Source organism: Scatophagus argus, chromosome 11 (assembly GCF_020382885.2).
Source record: "Scatophagus argus isolate fScaArg1 chromosome 11, fScaArg1.pri, whole genome shotgun sequence".
NCBI lineage: Eukaryota > Metazoa > Chordata > Actinopteri > Scatophagidae > Scatophagus > Scatophagus argus.
This window is the reverse complement of record NC_058503.1, coordinates 2,379,049-2,401,439: the sequence shown is the minus strand read 5'-3', so window position 1 is coordinate 2,401,439 and position 22,391 is coordinate 2,379,049. Positions and strand designations below refer to the sequence as shown.

The 22,391-nt window shown below is 42.2% G+C and overlaps 1 protein-coding gene across 10 annotated transcripts in view; it reads right to left on the bottom strand.

Moving 5' to 3' along the window:
• Positions 1-18,409, bottom strand: part of LOC124066619 (diacylglycerol kinase beta) — a 109,528-nt gene extending 91,119 nt beyond the window's left edge. For 4 of the 10 annotated variants that reach the window (XM_046403160.1, XM_046403159.1, XM_046403165.1 and 1 more), the window contains exon 1: positions 18,070-18,409. The gene's annotated coding sequence lies outside the window, so the exon portion shown is untranslated. Of the gene's footprint in view, positions 1-1,351; positions 4,715-18,069 lie in introns of those variants that run through there. The other 6 variants (XM_046403167.1, XM_046403169.1, XM_046403168.1 and 3 more) reach the window with 3 other exon arrangements.
• Between the last annotated feature and the right edge of the window lie 3,982 nt (positions 18,410-22,391).

The window sequence follows — 22,391 nt, the reverse complement described above, 5'->3', positions numbered from 1 at the left end:
TTAATTCAGTAAATTGTTTAAATTTTTTTGTCTGCAAATTCTGTTTACCACCATTAATGACTAAACTGACACAGTTTCAAGGCCTTCATCACATAAATTCTAATAATATACGAGACTGAAACAAAAACAAATATAAATTTAATTGCTTGTCTAAAAGCAGTCAAGATTTAAACATAGAAAAAATATTGGAAACAATCTCATGTATACAATACTCTGAAAGTGTTTCTTTTTAGTTGCACAGTCATATATTAAGTCTGCTCGTGACACCCCGTGTCCTCAAAGGAACCTGTGCCTCTGGACTCATCTATGTGTCTTTAACATTTAAGCATGGAGATCTATGAAACAGAAGGAAAAGCTAGATAATGTCTGCAGTGGCAGTGCCTGTTAGTACGTTAGGATCAATTCATTATCGCTTTTGGTCTTTTCTTGACAGTAAAAAAAAAAAATATAGAATGTCAGCCTTATACTTTACATCATCCATTTTCTTTTTTGTGAAGCAGTGTTTTTACTTTCCCACTTAATATTCTTTCACACTCCTTTATCAGCTAGTGTCTTCACTCCGGCACTACATGGAAGGCGGCCTGCACACATGATGTAGGTACATGTACATACACTTACATATTGTGAGTGTGTGTCTTGTTGTGTGACAGAGACAGAGAGCGTAAGGGGCCTCCCCTCTGTGCAGAGAGGGATTCTGTTTTGCTCACGAGGTTGCCCAGCAACTATGACGTCACCGGAGTGCACGACAAAGAGCAGCACAGTGACAGACAAAGAGATTGAGAGAGACCACAATCACTACAGACACTATGACCAGATGTCACTTTATGATATGGGACACTTCTATACACGTGTCCTCAGTATGTGTTTGTATGCTTTGAACTAATTTTAACTAAGTGATCTTCAATAAAATGAAGATCAATACTGGGAAGAAACAGCCAGCACCTTTTATCAAGTTGTTTGTTTAATCCATTCATGAAGATAAGTGTAAAAAGAACAATTCACTGCATAAAAAGAACGATTCACGGGTTTATCTGTCACACTGAAATATGGAATTTAGTGTTCATTTATGTAACAATTTGTGGGTCTTCTCACTACTGCTCACAGATGTTTTTTTGTTTGTTTGGGGTTTTTTTGTCAACATCACCATTTTCCTATCTTCAAAGTTGGAGCTTCAGTGGGCAAATACAAGTCACTTCATCCACGTCATGATAAATAAGTCTGCTTTCGTTACTCTTTGTCATATTTTGTTTTCATAAGTGTTTCCTAAATACAGAGTTAGGATTAGTTAATAAGGTGTCTCTCCAGTTTTTATATTCGTTCCTCATAATATATGAGTGAAAATAGACCCGACCAAAGGGAAAGTCAGTTGTATGATCTGCTGCCTCAGTGCTGTGGTTTGGTTGGTGTCAGAGCCTCTTGGTACTAAGAAAGAAAGGGATGGAGAAAGGAGGGAGATGTTTACACCCCCGTTGTACATTATGTTCATTAAAGCACCTGTTTCATTCTGAAAAAAAATGACAAAATAACAAAGGTATCATCTTTGAATGGGTGTACACATTATTTGTGTCTGCCATTCACTACCAAGAGGTGTTCCAATGCATAAAAGCATGTGGAGAAAGCAGCCCTGCCAAAGTAGGATACTGATGATGATTACAGTGAAAACATGAAGAGGAGGGATGTAAACAGACACTGGAGCTCTGACATAATTATGTTCACATTAGGAAAAGATGGAGACTGACCCAGACTCAGTCCAGCCATCAGAATCACAAGTCCAGCTTAAAGGGGCAGTTCATCTCACAATCCGAAATACATATTTCTCTTACCTGTAGTGCTATTTAAGCATCTAGATTGTTTTGATGTGAGGGGTTTCGTTGTTGTTGTTTTCAAGATAGCACCTGCAGAGATGTTTGCCTTCACTTAATTACAACGGCTCTACATGGCATAAACACGAAAAAATACATCTTAAAAAAGTCAGCAGAGATGTCTCTTTCCAGAAATCATGACCCAGTTTCTCACGATGGTCCACAGAACTTGATGCCAGCGGTTTCATATATAAGTTGGTGGTGGGCTTTAGTATAAAACTGTAAGCAAAATGCCACACAGGTTGCTTCTAACTGACATTCCTCTGTTAAGTGTTTAGCAGGATGCTGTGGGCTAGGCAGGCCCTCTCTACAGGAAGAGAGTGTGAAAGCCCTGATAGCAGCAGTGGCGCTCTCGACACACATACTCTGGCAGCAAAGCCTTTTTCACCCACTGTGGACATATCTGCGGCAGGAAGCCATGGGCCTGTGTGACCATATGATTAAATGGATACCAACAGCAGCTTTTCTGTGTCAAACATGAGTCATTTTCAGGACTGAGATAATCTCCATGATCCATGCACTTGCTAAATATAGCCCTTCAGCTATAACTGGGCCGGTAGCTTACTGAACAACTCTAGAAATCAAAAATTCAAGCCCTACCTGCATTATGTGCTGGCTTCTACTGTTATGTTTTTGTTAACTGAAACTCAAATTTATCGTCAGTGCTTTGGGTGCAAGTTCTCCTGTTCTTACAAGACTAAAACCTCAACTCTGCACTGACATAACAGCTCAACTGTATGTTAGACTTCAGCAAAGGCCTTTAGGCTTTAATCATGCCTATGAAACCAATCTTATATGTCAATGTTTAGAATGGGGAAGCATACTTAGCCCGTTTCACACTCATAACAGAAGATGCTACCATTTCGCAGCCTTGTGAGCGCTGACGCAGAGGTGAAAGATGATACGTTCAAGGTTGAGTCATCTGAAATTTAATGCAGTGAGAAATTTCTCACAGATGATTCAAGTACACTAATTGTCTCATGGGGATAAACAAGCCCAAGTGTTCAAAATAACACACGGTCAAAGCACACTCCTAGTGTTCAACAATGACAACTGCAACCCCCTGGGTATGACACAGAGACCTGAACACAGCAACAAGACAGCTTCCAACTCAAAACAAAGCCGTGCTCATAAGAATTTCCCTTCAGGGATAAATAAAGGAATTCTGATTCTGATTCTGATTCTGATTTAACAAGACCTGACATGTTCTGAACGCTCTGGCTTTGAACTCTTTCTTCATGTCAGCTGAATTTTTCCATACAGTGAAATCACACATGCGGAATCCATACTTACAAGCATTATTTGTGTCAGTGCACTCATTATGACTCTGACAGCATGGTTCCTGACTATAAAACACCTGTCTGCTTTGCATTGCTTTCCCTGTGTACAGATGTGTTTGTGTGTGAGGATGAAATCCTCACATCTCTTCCTGCACATCCACAGCTTTCTGTAAAATGAGGAAATCAAACAGCTCAAGTGTGTGTGGGCTAAGGTTTTAATTCTTTCACCCTTGAGACCAAAAGAGGGCCAATTCTTCAGGATTAGTCACTGAAGCACTTGAATCACTTCAATCACCTGGATCCCATGGCAGGTTCTCTCTGCTTTGTTCAGAGAGTCTCTAATGGCTCATTAAGCTCTTTATAGTGGTCTAGGATGCTTAAGAAAATGCTCCCAGCACTCAAACAATGCAGAAAGGCTATTATGAGGTGTGATATGATTGACAAACTACAAAGAACGCTAAACCAGTCAGAATGCCAAGGAAACACCATGACCAAGGTTTGTCCAGGAGTTGTTTTAAACATTCAGACATGCTTATGGGCCAAATTAGCATATATGAGTGTCACCATCATACCGACATTAAACAAATAGGCTGCATAATGCTGGTTAGCAGCATGTGTGCAATTGAAAAGAAAAATGCGCGTATACATGAACATACGCACACATATCAAGTTATCAAGAGCTCATGAAAGTGTGTGCAAAGTGCTCAGAAACAACCAGAGATCCCTCAAACACTCACAGAATTCCCAGGGGCTCAGTCCTGAGCTCTCATGGACTTACTAGATCAGAGTGTATGAGTGGAACTAGGTCCATCCATCCACATATTTCTTGTCTCCTGAAGACTAGCAATACTGTTGAAGCTTTATATTTCATTACATTAGAAAAAGTGTAACACTTTGAGCCCAAATTGGTTCTTCAAGTATCAATTACTATACAACTCTTTGGGATTGGACGCAAAAGATGCTTATGTTTTTCACACTGACCCATCTTTAAAAATGTCCACCTCAGGCCAGAGGCGATAAAGAGACTGTCTGCACCATCAGTCATTAGTAGATAGTAGATTAAACCCAAACTATGACCTTTCCCTAACCCTGTCCCAAATGCCTAAGCCTAACCAAATCTGAACCATAGTGTTGTCACATGGAGGGAATGGACAAAGTTTGTATACTTTCTCCGCAGGTCTACTGTATTCAACCAATTTGTATTAACTAAATTAAACTAAACTAAACTCAAGATACTCCTGCCCCGCCAGTTTAGATTATCATCTACAACACGATCATCATTAGTCTCACTTTGGTATTTCCTGGTTGCACACACAGCTGTGAAAGTCGCCTGTGCTGCAGCTTGATTGGCTGGCACAGTTGAATTTTATGCCTTTATCAAGCCCTCTCATCTCACTGCCAGCTAACCAGGCATCACCAGTTCAGCAGTGTGGACTTTTTTTTTCCAGTGTGTGTGCAGTGGACAGCACTGTCAGATTTCTCTTTGTTCCCAAAAAAGGAGAAAGCTGTGTTGTATTTTAATTTTAGCACTGTATTTGACTTTCATTTATATAGATAAAAGCATAAAAGAGATGAATAAGTAAAGTAAGTAAAGCAGATTTCAAAGTGCAGAATCTAGAGTGCAAATAATGTGGTTTAATTGAAGAATTAATGCAAACAAAAAGTTGCAAAGGGAAACAAAATAATTTGAAAAAAAAATGAGTATAGCTATTTTAGCAACAGTTTGCAGAAAAATAAGGATAAATTGTGAATTGTGTTAGCCTTATTGCTATAAATAGGAGTTTTATTGTGAAAGATAGTTGTGTCTTTTGTAGGTCTTGTGTTGTATTATTGCGTTATTGTGTATTTATACTTTCTTCATTTTTATACTTCCTTTATGGCACATTAATAAAGACATAAACAGTATCAATCAGTAAAACTTCTTGCCGACAAAGAAGCAGCTGGTGATTTCAAACAATGGTTGCACATGGCTGTAGAGCATACACTGGGCCAACAGAGGAAATCAGCAAAATTAGCAAAATAAAAACAACAATACAGTGGAAGTGTCACTTCTAAATGAAGACTTTTTTTTTCAGAGAGAATCATTTAGTCCCAAAACTAACCACTCCCCCCACCAGTGGAAAACCTTTCTGCTGAAGCGGATTACTTTTTGATGTTTTGCTCTGGATGCTGTCCTTTTTATGAGTTTTTCAGTAGGAGGCATCAAAGTGCACAGGGCAAAGAAGCAGTTCAGCACAAATTGAGAGACTAATATTGTTTCATAGAATCAACGACATGGGGGCACGCTTAACCTTAGGGCAGTAGACTGCTTCATCTTTACCCATAAAAGGAGTGCTGTTAATCCCTTGTCACAACATGACAAGACACACATACCACACAAACCAAATCACACACATTTCTACGTTCTACTTTTCTATGTCACTGTTATCAGAACTCACTGTTTCCACTTATTTCTTTTTGAAAAAGTGATCTTTTCTGCGACTGGTTCTTTCCATCTCAGGAGAATGAATCATGTCACTTTACACCTCTGTTTTCACAGCTTGCACCAGCAGCAGAGGACAGGGTGATGAACGTCAGATCTTCCGCAGCATCGTGATTCATCGACTCAAGTTCTACCGGACAGTTATTTGCCTACAGCAGGTGTGCTCTCTCGAGTTTACAAAGATAAAAAAAAAAAAGAACAATGATGTGCCGTGATCCACTGTAGCTAACGATAAGCAGACCCTAGGCTTGGAAATGGCACTGTAGCTGACACTCAAACTATCTGAGGAACACTGTGGATTAAACTGCAATTAGCTCTGCTGTAAGCTGGGCTCACACAGGCCTGCGACTTTCTGTTGTCTAACCTACTGGGGATGTAGCCTCACAAATATCAGGAGTATTTATGGAAGGTTGAGGTGTCATGGCAACTGGGGGATTGTGTGAAAAATGCAGAGGGAAATGGAAAGGCCAAGCTATAAACAACAACTCATTGTACTGTTTTTAAAGAGGAATGCCAGTTTGAAATAATAGATTTACATGCTCTTTTTCTTGCCTATGACAGTGTTATCTATATTATATGCGATTATGTGTGAAACATAAACAACTCCTTCTCAAGGCCTAAATCCACATAGCAGAAACCTTTTCCTTTGCAATGGCTTTGCAATAGAACACAGTAGAACACACTGACACCTTGACTGATTTGTCTTAATCTTAAAGATCCTTTCCAGGCATGTTGTAAGCAGGTGGCAACATCCAGGGCTAAAAGTGAGTTGCCAAAAACTCCAGTTCCTCAAATGTCCACTTGAGGCTCACGCCAAGAGCAAGTTAATCCTCACAGACCCCCAGATCCAAATTGTCTAAATTAACTTTTGTGCTCTCCCCGACTTCCCAAAAGTCATGCTATTGTAAACATTGAATGTGACAAACAAACAAACCAATGAATAAATAAAAAATACATACAATAAAATTATGTCCAGACCGGTACATCAGGTGGGGTCCCCCATTCAATGGTGCTGCTGCCTGACTGGTCTATACAAAAACCCCATTATCATCACTGACTGACCATGACATGCTTTTCACTTTCAGTGAAGTTAGCTACTACATATACTCTTCCAAAACCGCCATCAGTTTCCAGATCCCAGGCATTTCTCTCCCTGCTACATAGCAAGGTCACCTGGCTAACCTTAGTGCCAACTCCACTGCAGCAGCTTCCTCAGTTTGCGTGCACAGCACCTTCTCAACATTTGAGAACAACCACTCCACCTGAGGATCTGGGTTGCGAAAACCAAATGAAATGGTATCTAAGCTATATGTATAATAAAACATTCAATTGTAAGTAAATGGTCACCATAGCATCACGGAAGACAGTTACAGAACATATCCCTCCAACTCTTGAAATTATCATTATAGATTGATATTACAAAAAGACACTGTTCAAAGCTGTTTTACAAAGTCTCTGAAAGGGCACACTAGAGCCTTTACCGACACAACACTATCCATTTGGACAAAAAGAAAGTCAGAGTCAGCGCACAGCGATCCAGAGATATATTGTATATCATTTTCATCAAATTTTGATGTCAGATAATATATTGGTCCTAGATGACAAGATCTCACGGTAAGGTTTTAACAGGCAGGCTGCCACACCAAATAAATGAATAAACCTACCTGGTAATAGAGAAACTTAAACAAAGATCAGATCATGAAGGCAAGTAGTATATTGCACGCTGAAAAAGAAACTAATTGTCAGTCTAACATTTGCCTTGCACTGGGTGTATAGGATAGAACAGAACAGCTAGAACAGCTCATTCGTCACACTTGTTGGGATCTCTGGTCATGTGCTCTGGAGAACAATAGAGAGGCCTACATGTGACCCATAAAGCCTGACTTAGAGTGACTAACCGTTAGAAATCTATTTTATGGCGTACGCCTAGTCATAAATTCCTGAGTTCGAACCCCGAACGAGCACAGACATTGGCTGTGTGTCAGCCATCCCTAAGGAATCTACGGTGACGTCACTCAGGTAATAAAAGGTCACTGCGACCATCAGCCTTCGCTTTTTTTTCCCGTGCGTGCTGTGACAGTGAGAGCTTCTCCAGGCTCTCCAAATGTCCAAACCGCCAAAAGGGAGCAACAATCAAACGTTTTGATTAACATCATTTTAGATCCCGGGTCACAGTTCTGCAACTCGCAGGCCGAGAAACAGACTGCTGTATTTTTCCTGTAACTTTTCCTTTTTTCCTTTTACCGACGTGGATCGCTGGGCAATCAGCTGATCGCACGTTAACGAGCCGCGCGCCGACTTTGTTAAGGACGAAACAAAGTTTGTTAACTTTTTCACCGGTGATTTTCTCCGCTGCCGCCGAGAGATCAACACTCCGCATCATCAGAATAACGGACCGCCAGCATCCCGCCGAGGACGACGCTGCGAACGTTTAAGCGGATCATTATTTCAAACTCCGAATGATCGGAGCAACGCAACGTAAGAGGCTTATGTCTGGGCAGAGATAGTGTAACGTAGGGTTGTTTACACATGATTTCTGTAACTTTTAAGTGCTGCATTCATTGATTTTAGTTTCCGGTCGGTCATTTCCGCCGTTTCAGCGAGACCGCGCGTCACCAGTTAAAGGACCAATAGCTGAGCAGATAAGCTCCGGTTTACTGACTCCGCTATTGTGTGGTGACACGCGAGTTTCTAAAGAATTAGAGTGGATTATTTTATTGGGTTGTGTTTCTTGTATTTTCATTTCTATCTTTCCTCACACTCTTCTTTCTGAACGGTGAGGCGAAAGTCCGAGCACGCGATCACGAACCGTAACCAAGGGGTACGTGGCGCTCAAAGGCTTCCGCCCGTTGTTCTCTTCTGTGACCATTCAAGCAACATCACGTTGGTTGTCTCCATCTTGGCTCTGAGTAATACGGCCGGCGTATTCTTCCGTAGTCATTTTGGGTTTTGCTGAGTCATCACATGCGTGTGACTAGTTTTGTTTGCTGAGTCATTCTTTATGTGGTTGTTCATCCTGGTGTGCTGACCCCTCCTCATGTGGTCCTCCACCATTCTGGTTGTAGTTCCTCCACTCACGTGGCCATCCGCCATCGTAATTGTAGTCAGCTACTAGCTTGTTGTTAGCTGCTATCTTGCTAATCGCCATTTTGTTTGTTTTTAGCCTGTAGCTTGTTAGCCACCCTCTGGCTAGCTTGCTAACCGCCATCTTGTTTGTTTTTAGCCTGTAGCTTGTTAGCCACCCTCTGGCTAGCTTGCTAACCGCCATTTTGTTTGTTTTTAGCCACTAGCTTGTTAGCCGCTACCTGGCTAGCTTGTTAGCCTCCATACTTTTGTTGTCATCTGTCTCTCTCACACACACCCACACACACACACACACACACTCCTGTATATAGATATACTCTTGTTGCTGTACCTGTGTTATCTTTAGTTAATAGTTAATGTGTGTTGATAAAACTTAGATTATAATAGTGTTTATTATAAAGTGATACTTATCTATGGATGGTTGTTGCCGTTTAATAAATCCTGTTATAGTTTAACCTGTCGTTGTCTGTGGTTATTGTGTATGTACTTGTAATACCAGCTGAATTCATGACAGCCAGTGCTCGGATTCATCCTTCACAATTTTAAGAGACTGTTTTCCCATTAATTAATTTGGCTATTGGTCCCTGGTAACAGGGTGGTGCCCCGATGTTTATGTGTATAAAGCATACACTGATTTTACTTTAATGATTATTTCCCATAATCATTGACTCTTTGCCAATAACCAAATTGCTCCTACTAAGTCGCACAACATCATTGGTGCCCCGTGTGAGGCTGTCTTATTCTAGCTGTGTTATAGTATAAACACAATAACAAAAAAGGCAAAACCAAACTTTCCATGGGTCCACCAACATAATTGGGGTCCCAGGTGAGTTTGTCTAATTCCAGCTGTGTTACAGTATCACCACAGTAACCTGCTGCTGACGGTTTAGAGAATTTCTTTTCTTTTGTGTTGTTTTATTATTCTCCTTATTCTCCTCTTTTCTCAGAATTAGAGTGAAGAAGCCGTCCCCTGCATTTTTAATTGTTAACTATTAATTACGGGTACTAAGAGTATTGGTTGTGTTGTGTTGTGATTGCACTAAGAGGTGCCATAGATTGGACAGTGGATTACCTAGGTTAAGTGGCAGAACACAGGCCGTGTTCTCTTGCTTTCCTGGTTCTGTGAGTCCTGTTTTGACGTGCACTAGCTCCTTTAGCATAAGGTATAGTGCTACTGTGTAACCTCAGTTACAACTACTTAGCAGCCATAGTTAGCCCAGCACATTGTTGATTTTTGTAGGTTTGTAAGCCACAGGTTGAAGCCCACCTGTGCAACTTAAACTTGCTCAGCGTAGCAGTTTTGTGATTTTTGTTTTGTCTGTTCAGTGGAAAGACAAAATGAGCAGTAGGGATTCCCACACCCCAGGAGCTAGAGGCTCCCAAGAGGCAGATGACCTGGACATGCAGGCCACAGTCACTGGCCTCGTGAAATTGGCAGTTAATGGCATGAGTGACCTGAACAGCTACAACGCTAGCACCTGTGATAAGAAAATACAGGAAGTGGTCACTTGTCACTTGTCCCTCATTTCTCAGATGCTCAGTCAGGTAACAATGCTTTATCACCGTAAAGCCCAGTTACAAGCTGCAGAGTATATGGAGCAGATTACAGTGTTGCAGACCGGCTATCATGCTGAGCAACACAAAAACTTGATCCTACAGCAAGAGGTTAAGGACCTTAGGGATCAGCTGAGTGAAGTTAAGGAGGAAAATGAGACCATCCAGCAGGATTGTCCTTATTTAAATTTGCAGCTCCAAACGACGGAGGATCAGGTGAAAGCAGCCTTGATCCCTGATCCGTCTGATATTGGTTCTGACCCAGATGCAGCCCCTGTCCCAGAAGAGATGGTGAAAACGCGAACGGCGGATACCATGGAGGACAAGCTGCGGGCTGAACGACAGGCATCCCGCGCACGGATAGCCGCCACATGTCAGGAGCTTGAGGGTGCTCGACAGACAGTTCGAGCCACACCCACTGATCTGAGGACAGTTAGTGGAGAGGTAGCAGCCCCTACTGAGATGCCCGACATGATCATTCTTGACCAGTACACTCCTCCACTGGTCCACCATAGGCATGGGAATGCCTCAGGCACAAGAAGTGCAACTTCATCAGCTCTCCAGCGCTCCATACCTGACTTTGCCAAAGGAAGAACCTCCCTGGAGAAAGGTGGACATCAGCCATACTCCTTGAGAGACAACAGGGATTTTGGCCCCACACCGGCCAACATGCCATATCTAGGGCGCCGCTCACGCCCTCACCTTGACCAAACCTCTTCTCCGCAGCGAAGGAGGAGTCATGGTCTTTCCCACCAGGACTTGAGGAATCCAGAATCCTCAGACGACTCTGATGACGCCAGCACCTACTACCAACAGGGTCTGCGCATACGTCAGCTTGAATCTCTTGCAAGAGACATAGAGAGCTTTGACCCCAGGAACCAGGAGTCATCCATCGATGACTACTTGAGGGAGGTAGATCGCTGTCTCCTTGATCTTCCCCATGCATCTGCCCGGGAGAAACTTCGCTTGATCTGGAAAACCACCTCCAGGAGTGTCCGTGTCTTCATGGAGACTCTCCCACCAAGAACCAGAGACCATTACTCAGCGCTCTGCCAAGCCCTGCGGGAAGAATACTCCCACTACACAGACCATGCTTCCGCAACTCTTGATGCTTTTGCTATCACGCAGAAGAAACTTGAGCCTCCCTGGGAGTATTACAGGCGTCTCAGAGCAGCATATTTCCAAGGGCGTAATGCGCCTGGATTAGAGGAAGAGCATGCTTTCAAATCTCTCTTCCTCCATAACCTGCACGAGAGCGTACGCTACGACGTGACCATGCACTGCCGCACTAACAACCTCAATATGCAGGAGATGAGGCGGTACGCGCAGCTGGCATGGGAAACACGAGTACGCCCAAGTAGGACAGCTGACAGCAGTGCCAGGGTACTGGAGATCCAGTCGTCCGCCACTGCAGAGGTGGCACTGGAAGGCAGCAAGATGCCTCGTGCCCAGATGCAAACGGGACCAGGTCCCCCAGCATACCAATCACTCCGCCCACAGGGTGGACACCCCAGTCAGAGGACCAACAGTCCTAACTGGTCACGAAACCTGAGCCCACCGGCAAAAGACACTTGCCAGCCAGACAGAAAGGTCAGGTTTAAACCCAACTCCAAACAGGGTAGGAGGTATGGTGGCAAAGCCCCACTTCCATTTAAAGGGGAAGACTTCCAAAAGGAAAGTTTAAAAGAGCTTATAAGGAAGTGTGTGGCGGAGACGTTCAGATCGACCACTCAGGCCGCCTAGTCGCCCAAACATACTCCTAACACCAGAAACCCTGTTCCTTTAACTGCTTTTGTTTTTTCCTTATATATATATATTTCCCCTTTTGATTTTCTTATAGCATCACCAGCTGTATAGGATAGATTAACCCGACCAGCCACGGGGAGGGGGGGGGCTGATGCTAACACACGCCCTGACTCACCTGTGGTGGTCACCATGGTTACAAAGCCACTCTCCAGACACTTCAGCAGGTTGCATATTGGACATCCATGAACAACGACACCAGAGGTTAAATTCAAGGGTGCCTTACCTGCTGTCATCTTTAACTAACCATCCTCTGAATCAAGCACAAATTCAGGGAAAGGGGGGTCACCTTTCATGTTCTAATCTTCAAGTCAGTTAGATTGAACCAGTCCCTAAATATACTGAAGGTAATAAATCCCTCCTTATCATTATCATAGACCTCTAGAAATTAGAGCTAGGCTCTGTTGGAATCATAATTATCATAGAATGGCAGAATGAGCAACTGAAGTCTGTTTTGAATGTTGGTTTTGGCAAGACAATACACACGTATGTCATTTATATTGGTGTATCATGAGGGAGACTCCTCATTGTATTTTGACCCTTAACACATGTACCTGAACCAGGAATATCGACTGGGTCTGCCCCAGCAGCCATTTATTAGAGATGTGGATGATCTCTGTGGTTTGAGAGTTGACTCACCCTAGCAAAATGCCAGGATACCATGTCTGCAAGAACAGAGGAAAGTGAGATCCTCGCAGAGTGAATTGGCCACCTATGGTTGGTGAATACAGTCACCACAAAGCCCCATTAGCCGACGACCGGCATGATACAGCCACTAAGCTGCTGGCTACATTAGAATACATAGCCAATTCACTGACACTCCTCCTCTTCTTTCCCCTCTCTTTCTTTCCTTGGGTACCTACATTGAGCTATGCTCTTTTTAAAATTGTGTTAAATGTGTTGTTGAAATGCCAATTAATCATAGTGGAGTTAGTTAGCTCATTATTCATATCTGCCCAGACTGTGCCTCAACTCTGTCCAGACATTAAAGCCTCAATGAACTCTGAATTAAAGCCTCAATGAACTCTGAGCTAAAGCCTCAATGAACTGTGAACCTTGAACTGTTGATCACTGTGTCTGCTCATCAGCCAACAGGAAGGAAGCCAGAAGGATGACCACCTTCAGCGCACATGGACCATTCGACCTCAGATAATGTTGCTCTAAAGACCGTGGCCCCTACCCCATTCTTCAGACCAAAGGGGGGATGTTGGGATCTCTGGTCATGTGCTCTGGAGAACAATAGAGAGGCCTACATGTGACCCATAAAGCCTGACTTAGAGTGACTAACCGTTAGAAATCTATTTTATGGCGTACGCCTAGTCATAAATTCCTGAGTTCGAACCCCGAACGAGCACAGACATTGGCTGTGTGCCAGCCATCCCTAAGGAATCTACGGTGACGTCACTCAGGTAATAAAAGGTCACTGCGACCATCAGCCTTCGCTTTTTTTTCCCGTGCGTGCTGTGACAGTGAGAGCTTCTCCAGGCTCTCCAAATGTCCAAACCGCCAAAAGGGAGCAACAATCAAACGTTTTGATTAACATCATTTTAGATCCCGGGTCACAGTTCTGCAACTCGCAGGCCGAGAAACAGACTGCTGTATTTTTCCTGTAACTTTTCCTTTTTTCCTTTTACCGACGTGGATCGCTGGGCAATCAGCTGATCGCACGTTAACGAGCCGCGCGCCGACTTTGTTAAGGACGAAACAAAGTTTGTTAACTTTTTCACCGGTGATTTTCTCCGCTGCCGCCGAGAGATCAACACTCCGCATCATCAGAATAACGGACCGCCAGCATCCCGCCGAGGACGACGCTGCGAACGTTTAAGCGGATCATTATTTCAAACTCCGAATGATCGGAGCAACGCAACGTAAGAGGCTTATGTCTGGGCAGAGATAGTGTAACGTAGGGTTGTTTACACATGATTTCTGTAACTTTTAAGTGCTGCATTCATTGATTTTAGTTTCCGGTCGGTCATTTCCGCCGTTTCAGCGAGACCGCGCGTCACCAGTTAAAGGACCAATAGCTGAGCAGATAAGCTCCGGTTTACTGACTCCGCTATTGTGTGGTGACACGCGAGTCTCTAAAGAATTAGAGTGGATTATTTTATTGGGTTGTGTTTCTTGTATTTTCATTTCTATCTTTCCTCACACTCTTCTTTCTGAACGGTGAGGCGAAAGTCCGAGCACGCGATCACGAACCGTAACCAAGGGGTACGTGGCGCTCAAAGGCTTCCGCCCGTTGTTCTCTTCTGTGACCATTCAAGCAACATCACGTTGGTTGTCTCCATCTTGGCTCTGAGTAATACGGCCGGCGTATTCTTCCGTAGTCATTTTGGGTTTTGCTGAGTCATCACATGCGTGTGACTAGTTTTGTTTGCTGAGTCATTCTTTATGTGGTTGTTCATCCTGGTGTGCTGACCCCTCCTCATGTGGTCCTCCACCATTCTGGTTGTAGTTCCTCCACTCACGTGGCCATCCGCCATCGTAATTGTAGTCAGCTACTAGCTTGTTGTTAGCTGCTATCTTGCTAATCGCCATTTTGTTTGTTTTTAGCCTGTAGCTTGTTAGCCACCCTCTGGCTAGCTTGCTAACCGCCATCTTGTTTGTTTTTAGCCTGTAGCTTGTTAGCCACCCTCTGGCTAGCTTGCTAACCGCCATTTTGTTTGTTTTTAGCCACTAGCTTGTTAGCCGCTACCTGGCTAGCTTGTTAGCCTCCATACTTTTGTTGTCATCTGTCTCTCTCACACACACCCACACACACACACACACACTCCTGTATATAGATATACTCTTGTTGCTGTACCTGTGTTATCTTTAGTTAATAGTTAATGTGTGTTGATAAAACTTAGATTATAATAGTGTTTATTATAAAGTGATACTTATCTATGGATGGTTGTTGCCGTTTAATAAATCCTGTTATAGTTTAACCTGTCGTTGTCTGTGGTTATTGTGTATGTACTTGTAATACCAGCTGAATTCATGACAGCCAGTGCTCGGATTCATCCTTCACAATTTTAAGAGACTGTTTTCCCATTAATTAATTTGGCTATTGGTCCCTGGTAACAGGGTGGTGCCCCGATGTTTATGTGTATAAAGCATACACTGATTTTACTTTAATGATTATTTCCCATAATCATTGACTCTTTGCCAATAACCAAATTGCTCCTACTAAGTCGCACAACACACTGCAGGGAGAGACTGATTTTATTGTGGTAGGTAACTTGCTTACTTAACTGCATGCGAAATCAGACTGATTCCATTGTTTTCTTTTCGACTTTCCTAACTGATCGCGGACGCTGCAGCAGTTTGACCTGGGCTTTTCTGTTTCATCCCTGTCACTCGCTTTGAAAGCGCTGCATGGATGAGGAAAGATTGATTCATGAAGTTGAGATGAGGTGTTGTGTTTTCAGTACTGTCTCATTTTACAACAATAAACCTGAACATGGTGGCAGCTGGATAGACGGGGAGCACCAGGGAGCTGAAAGTTTCTGGTCAAGAATACGCACTAAACAACTGACATCTTTGTAGTAACTTGGGGGGAGACTTCTTCACGAACAGAGATGAATTTGTTCGGCTTTATCAAGCACTCAGGAGGTAGGTGTGTACAGCACGCAACAGCATGAATCACCGACTGCCTACATCTTCTACGATCTTAAATCTGTACTGCTGACATTTGGGGTTACCTACCTGCCACCTAGGGGACAACATACAACACTGTTTATTTCACAGTTACAACAATCTTGTTGTTGGTTATTGTATGTCACTCCCGATAAAGTAACATCTGAATATGTACATGTAAGACATGTTTTCTGTTTAAAAAGTACAGGAAGGAAGATAACTTACGCATATACTCGCATACAGTTAGGACATGGTGTTGGACCAGTAGAATAGAATGTCAAGTGGTTAATGACTTGGCTAGTGGTTTGTTGCTTTTTGTTATGCATCAACTTTACAGATAATTATATGTCCATCTTGTGTACACAACTTGTTTATGCTGCGTTCAGGTGGCCAAAAAAAATCTGCTTTTGTAGATTTAATCTAAATGTTTGCATCCCCATGCAAACTCTCATAATGAGCAAATGCAATGTCATTATGTCTTGGATTTTAAGAGCTCAGTCTGTTGCTTCTGTCTGTTCTAATAGTTTTCTTACGTTTAGCACAAAACTAGGCCTGCATCAGTGCTGTTGAAAGGGTTAATGGCTCATCAACTGCCTATCTGCATCACATCATTATTGTTTCTGTGGATTTTTCAGCCTTTCGGTGGTTCAGGTTGGTTCAGTCAGTGACAATAATGACTCAGAAGACTCAGTTCAGCTTAAGGATTTGGCATTAAATATTTATGTCCAAAACTCATCTATTATCTTGTTTTTCGTTTTCATTCAAATGTTGATTTTACATGAATGAGATTTACCAGTGTTTCTTCCTTGCTCAAAAAGCAGGTGTTGTGGGGGGGTGGGTGTCCTATTCGGAAAATTAAAGGAATCAATTTGAGTGGGCCTGTGCATGCTCTTGTCCTAATCACACAGATCCATGTTCAGACAGGCGATTGTTCACCTCTTAATCCACGTGATGAATTACTGTCTGATGGCACAGGGATCATCATCAGGAAGCTTTCACCTCCATCTTCACAGACCTCTACTGACCTCTACCAGAGACGTGATTTCAGTAATATACAATACAATATGCTGTACACACTGGTGCTTACATTCTTTCTTGGGACTGAGAACGTGAGCTGCATATCACAACGCTGCTAAATGATCCTTTTTCCCTTCACCCTCTATTCCTCCTCTGTCTTTACACTCGCTCTTCTCAATGTTCATCCTCTTCTCTTGATTCTCTCAGCTGTGCCCTCTCTGCTCGCTCGTTGCGATTTCACAGACGCGACAGAGGATCCCTAATGTTTATCGCCGACCAAATGGATGCTGTCAAGGAATAAATAACCATTGCATTTGGTGATTGCTTGATGAGATGTAATTAGGCATGCCGACTGCAGATTAATGACAAGAAGTCAGCCCTATAACGCTAAAGCAGCGCTCTCAAAGAGGCCTAGGATTAGAAGGGAGTGACATTAACATATACTCAAAAGCAAAAGTGTTTAATTGAAGACTAAAATATCAAGTGACAGCAGTTGAATTACAGTTCATAACAAACATCTAAGCCTTTCCGTATCTTCCCTCACCTTCTTAGAACTAAGCACACAAGATTAAAATAATAGCTGCAAATACAGATACACACAATTAAAATTGCTCACATAGAGTATTCAACAATCCAAAGAAGGCCTTCAGTTTGCAACTCCTAACAAAGATCATCCTACTGCTGAAACATGAGTATATTTTCAGTTCATTACATTAGCCTTGCAAAAAAAAAAAATAAAAAAGCATTCGTTTTTTTCTCAGAAGAGTGACCTGCCTCTGAAAGGTGATGCTAGACACTGTCAGTGGATAGCAACGGGTCCAACCACCATAAGGCAAATATTTGTTTTGATTTGTTTGTCTGTTTGTCAGCTGGTTCTTGACGAAGAATAAGTCTGAGACATTTTGTTTTTAATCCATCTCCACCCAAACACACGTCACATCCAGTTTTGTTCTAACCTCCTCAACTACAAGACAAGTTGCAATTCCATTTATCGAAAAACCTCACCACAAAGCCATCAGAATCTCTGGTTCAGATGCAGTAAATAAAGAAAAGAAAAAAGTTGGGAGTGAGAAGAGGTTATGGCTCGCTTGTGCACACAAGCAAACACAAAACTGGGGCCGGTAAAGATAAGGAAATTTGTCAAGAAACAATGAGTGAGATGTGTCAAAAGAAAAATATGTGAGTGCTGAGAATGTGCTGAAGAAACAGAGAGCGGGAAGTAACAGCAGAGACAGATCAGACAATACTGCTTACAAAAAAAGAATAAAGAAAAAAGAATAACCAGCATGATCAACATGGAAGCAAGAGAACGAGACAGAAATAGGAGAAAGAGGACAGGAGGAGTTAGCAGAGAGAAAGTCTTCCCTACCTCTGACCATTGCTGCTCCAACTATAGTCCATGTCACATTCCTGTTTAGCTGTTTAATAAGGGCTCTGCTGGTCATACAGTTGGTCAGCGGGCTCCAGCTTGTGAAGTCGTGGCTGGGCTGGACTGGTGTCTGCTTCCCAGCAAGCAGGCAGCCACAGCCGAGTCGTCCTCTCTGCTCACACAATCACACAGCTACATGCAGCACGACAACAGAGGCACTGAAGCCTCGGAAGGGACAGCAGCAACATCCCTCCCATCCACCCTGAATTAATTAAGCCTTTTTTCTCCCTCTGTTGCCCTCCCTCAACCTCTCTCTCTTCCTTCTCTCTCTCAGTCTCTCTAGTTCTCATGTGCGCATGCTAGAGCCCTCTCTCTCTCTCTCTCTCTCTCTCTCTCACTCTTTGTGTGTGTGTGCGTGTGTTTCTGCTTCCCCATGTGTTCAGCTTCCTCTCTTGCTCTCTTCCCCGTTTCTGTCTCACTGAACAACAACTGCAAATGGGTCGTTATTTAAGCCTACTCCACATTCTGTAGGCTTAAATGTGTCTCTCCTATCTCTTTACACTTTTCAACAGTAACTATCAAATCAATGAACAAGGAAATTAATGTCATATATTCCTATTTTTGTCTTAGTGTGTGTTTTCAGTGACAACGACTAAATTTGTGACTGAAACTCAAAATATTTTCTTTGCGGGTGTCTGTGTTTTGAAAGATTCTATGTTTTTTTATTTATTTATTTGGCCGGGGAGGTCCCATTGAGATACAAGATTTCTTCTGGGGAGTTTTAGTCAAGATGGCATCATTGTTTTTAATTAGTAATTAATTACTTTAATTTAAAAAAAAATGTGGGAGCAATGGATCCAAATGCAGTTGAAAGTATTCACAAAAATGAACTAAAGATTATCAACAGTATATCAACAACAGTGTTGATGTTATGTCAAAGACTTCTATGTATTGCGTTGCAGAAATATCTACTGAAGTTAGCATGCTATGCCACAAACCTGGGCTGTCCTGTCCTGTCCTGGCTCATACCATTTTGTACCTCTACAGGTGATAATCCAGTAGTGCCCATAGTTTCAGCTGGGACACATAAATGAGCAGCACGTTTTACAAGCTCTGTCAGCTTTTTACTGTTATAAATAAACAAAATAAACTACCAAAATCATAAAGCATGTTCTGTTATAGCTAGCTCAGTACAAGACAGGAGTTTCACCAGTCGCCTTAATACCATCGTGAAGATTGTGTGATCATAAACCTCAGTAACCCAGGTGCCTCACCTCCCCGCCTATTTTTTTTTATTTTCTTCTCTGCCCCGTTTCTCTGCTCTCTCCTGTTAAGTCCGTCTGCCAGCGATTGGTCACAAATAATATCAGTGACACAAGCAGCATGACAAATAAAAAGCATTCTTGTTTCAATGCAGACATCCTGCCCGGTCAGTGCTGCCCATGTGCTACTCTGAAGTGAGATGGTTCACTTGCTACTTCTATCATCAGTTCTAATAAACATGATGCATTGACAGTGTTATGCATAAATGCACTAAAAGAGTAAGTTTACTGAACAAGCTGGTGTTTATGGTGAGAAGGGTAATGAATGTTTCCCTTTGCAACTAACAAATGTGAAAGTAATGCACCATGTCACATCTTTTGGTGTTAAATGTAATCAAAGCACCTAAACTCAAGTTTATTACAGTTCATTACAAATCCAGCAGGGGCTGTCAGTCAGAAACACAGACTCACTCCAAGGCATCAGGGGATTATCAGTGGATGGCTAATAATCATGCAAACAACCGCAAGAACTTTGTTTTCAACACAGAAAATGGATAAATGATCTCAGAAGCCATTGTTGGATTTATCTTTTTGGATTTATTTTACAACAGCCTCCAAAAAGTCTCCAAAAACAAAACACTGCAGCTCAGAGCTGAATTACAAAGCTTCTGACAGGGACACAATCACACTGGAGCCCTCAGTTACTCTTTCAAGCAATACGTAGAACAGCACATACAACATATTAAAGTGTTTCAGAAGCATGAAAATATGTCAGAGCATGTCAAAGCCTGGGGGAAAACTAGTACACCAACGCATAAAACTGTACTGAGCTCATTCTAACTCTGCTTCCTCTGCTGGATCTTTAGATTTTATCTCTTCTAGTGTGCAGTTCTCACTGTTACCATTACATTCTCTCTGTGTGTGCCTCACACACACACACACACAAATACAGTACATCCTGCACAGTATGTCACAGAACTCTAAAGGTGTCACTGCAATGTGTCGGCCTGTTGTTGTGCTGCCGGCTATTTCTGTAGCACAGTCATTGATGAATAAAGCCAGTAGCATCCATCTATCTTACCTCTCTCTAAGCTCCTCTTCCAGTACTAACACACACATATTGTACATCTTTCTTTCTCTTTGACACACATGTGGTGTGTTGCCTTATTTCACAGAATCCTGCATTGCTTCCCGCTGCTGTAGATGTGAGCTAAAAGAGGCTGATCCCCAGAGAAACAAGAGGAGCTTGCATTATTTTTTTTCTTCCTCTCCCCCACCCCTCGTTCTCACATTTCTACCTTCCTGTTCCTTGGATGTTACACTGAGATGCTGTCAATTTCATTGAGTAAAATGTCTATGTTACTTCTTGTTTATTTGTAACTCTGATACCAACAGCAATCAAGCACAGCAGCAGAGATGAGAGTTGTCAGAAAAAGAAGCAATAAGGAAAGGATGTGCTGTAAAAGCCACAACCCAAAGATGGGGACAATCCTGATGGGAACGCTGTGGCAGGACAAGAAAAAAAACCCTACAGGGCATGAACTAATCTTAAAAGGGAAATAAGTTCCTCTGCTGCCAATTGGTCCTCCTAAGTAGCCGTGAGGATTGTGACTGTGTTGGAGGAGCAAAACACAATTCACTCCAAGTTTCTACCATTTTCCAAAGTATGTCTGACATTCACTGATAACTTTGAAGCACTGGTTGGTGGGTTTTTGAGGCAGTTAGAGGAGGGAGAGGGCCTGTTGAATGTCAAAGATGATGATGTAACTGCAAAGGGAAAGGTCACGTGTTGGGGATAAATTCACATTCCACTAATTGAAACTTAAAATGTCACACACCAGTGACAGGAAGAAGGGGCTTTAACTGCAGCAGCAAAATCAAATGGCCCTCATCTTAATCTGGGATGCAGCCAGGATAAAAATAGCACAGTGTTTCCCATTTTGTGATAAAGATTGGTGATCTATTGACACCCCCTCTACATATTAGCCCAGAATGACTGATTTATAAGTTCTGATTCTGACTGATGCTACAAACTGTTTCCTACACATTGTGCTTAGTAATTGTTTTTTTCCACATATGTTGTGATGGGCAAACCAATATGTATACCATGTAAATACATGTAAATGTACGTACAGTTTATTTTTAGTTCGACTTGGATACTTAACAGTTTAGGAGTTTTAGGACTTTCGTTTTATTTTTTTTTTGGGGGGGGGGGCGTTGGTTCTTCACAAAATTTTAAAAGGCTGTAGCTTGAAAGTGGTTAAAGACAAAGGCATACTGTAAAGGAGAAAAATGTTGGATATGACAAAGTTTATGAAGAGACAATAATAATCACCATAATCATTGCTATTTTTAGCTCTATCTTGACCACCACTGCTGCCTGCACCACGTCTAACAGCTCTTCTAGGAACATTTGGTACATTCATGTACACCATTGCTATGCGTGGACGCATGGCTACAATGCACGGACAAATCTTCATATTCTATGTCTCTGGACATCTGATTGTCATCTTCTAAACACATATTTTCTCCTTCAGGCTCAGAATCAGCGAATAGCTAACATAAAACATCATCAACTGTGAACAGATTACTTGGCATTTTGTGTGTTTTTGCAGTGCTTTACTTTGGACAGGAACGCTTCCTCATGTATTCAACTTAGCACTGTAAGTAAGCAGGTTTCAGCTTCGATTTCCAAAGATACTTTGAATGGGAACATGCTGTGATTTTGGATTTGGATTAAAGTATTGTATGTCCGCCAACTACTGGTAGGGAGCACAAACAGAGGACAGATTTAGCGCTATATTTAGTACAATTGTTTAATGCAGTAATGCAATTTATCAATTTCAACTTTATCAACTTAGGGGTTTAGTACGTTTAATATCAAATACTTTAAGACTTAAGGTATTTTTTACAACACTGCCAACTGTGTCTGTCTGTTATTTGGTACCCAACAGGAAAAGTATAGTGGATTTTCAATGCAACAGCTGTTTATTACAATGTGTTGAGAGCAGCAAAAGTGAACCAAAACAGCAAGAGATTCAACTGCTTTTAAAGCCAGAC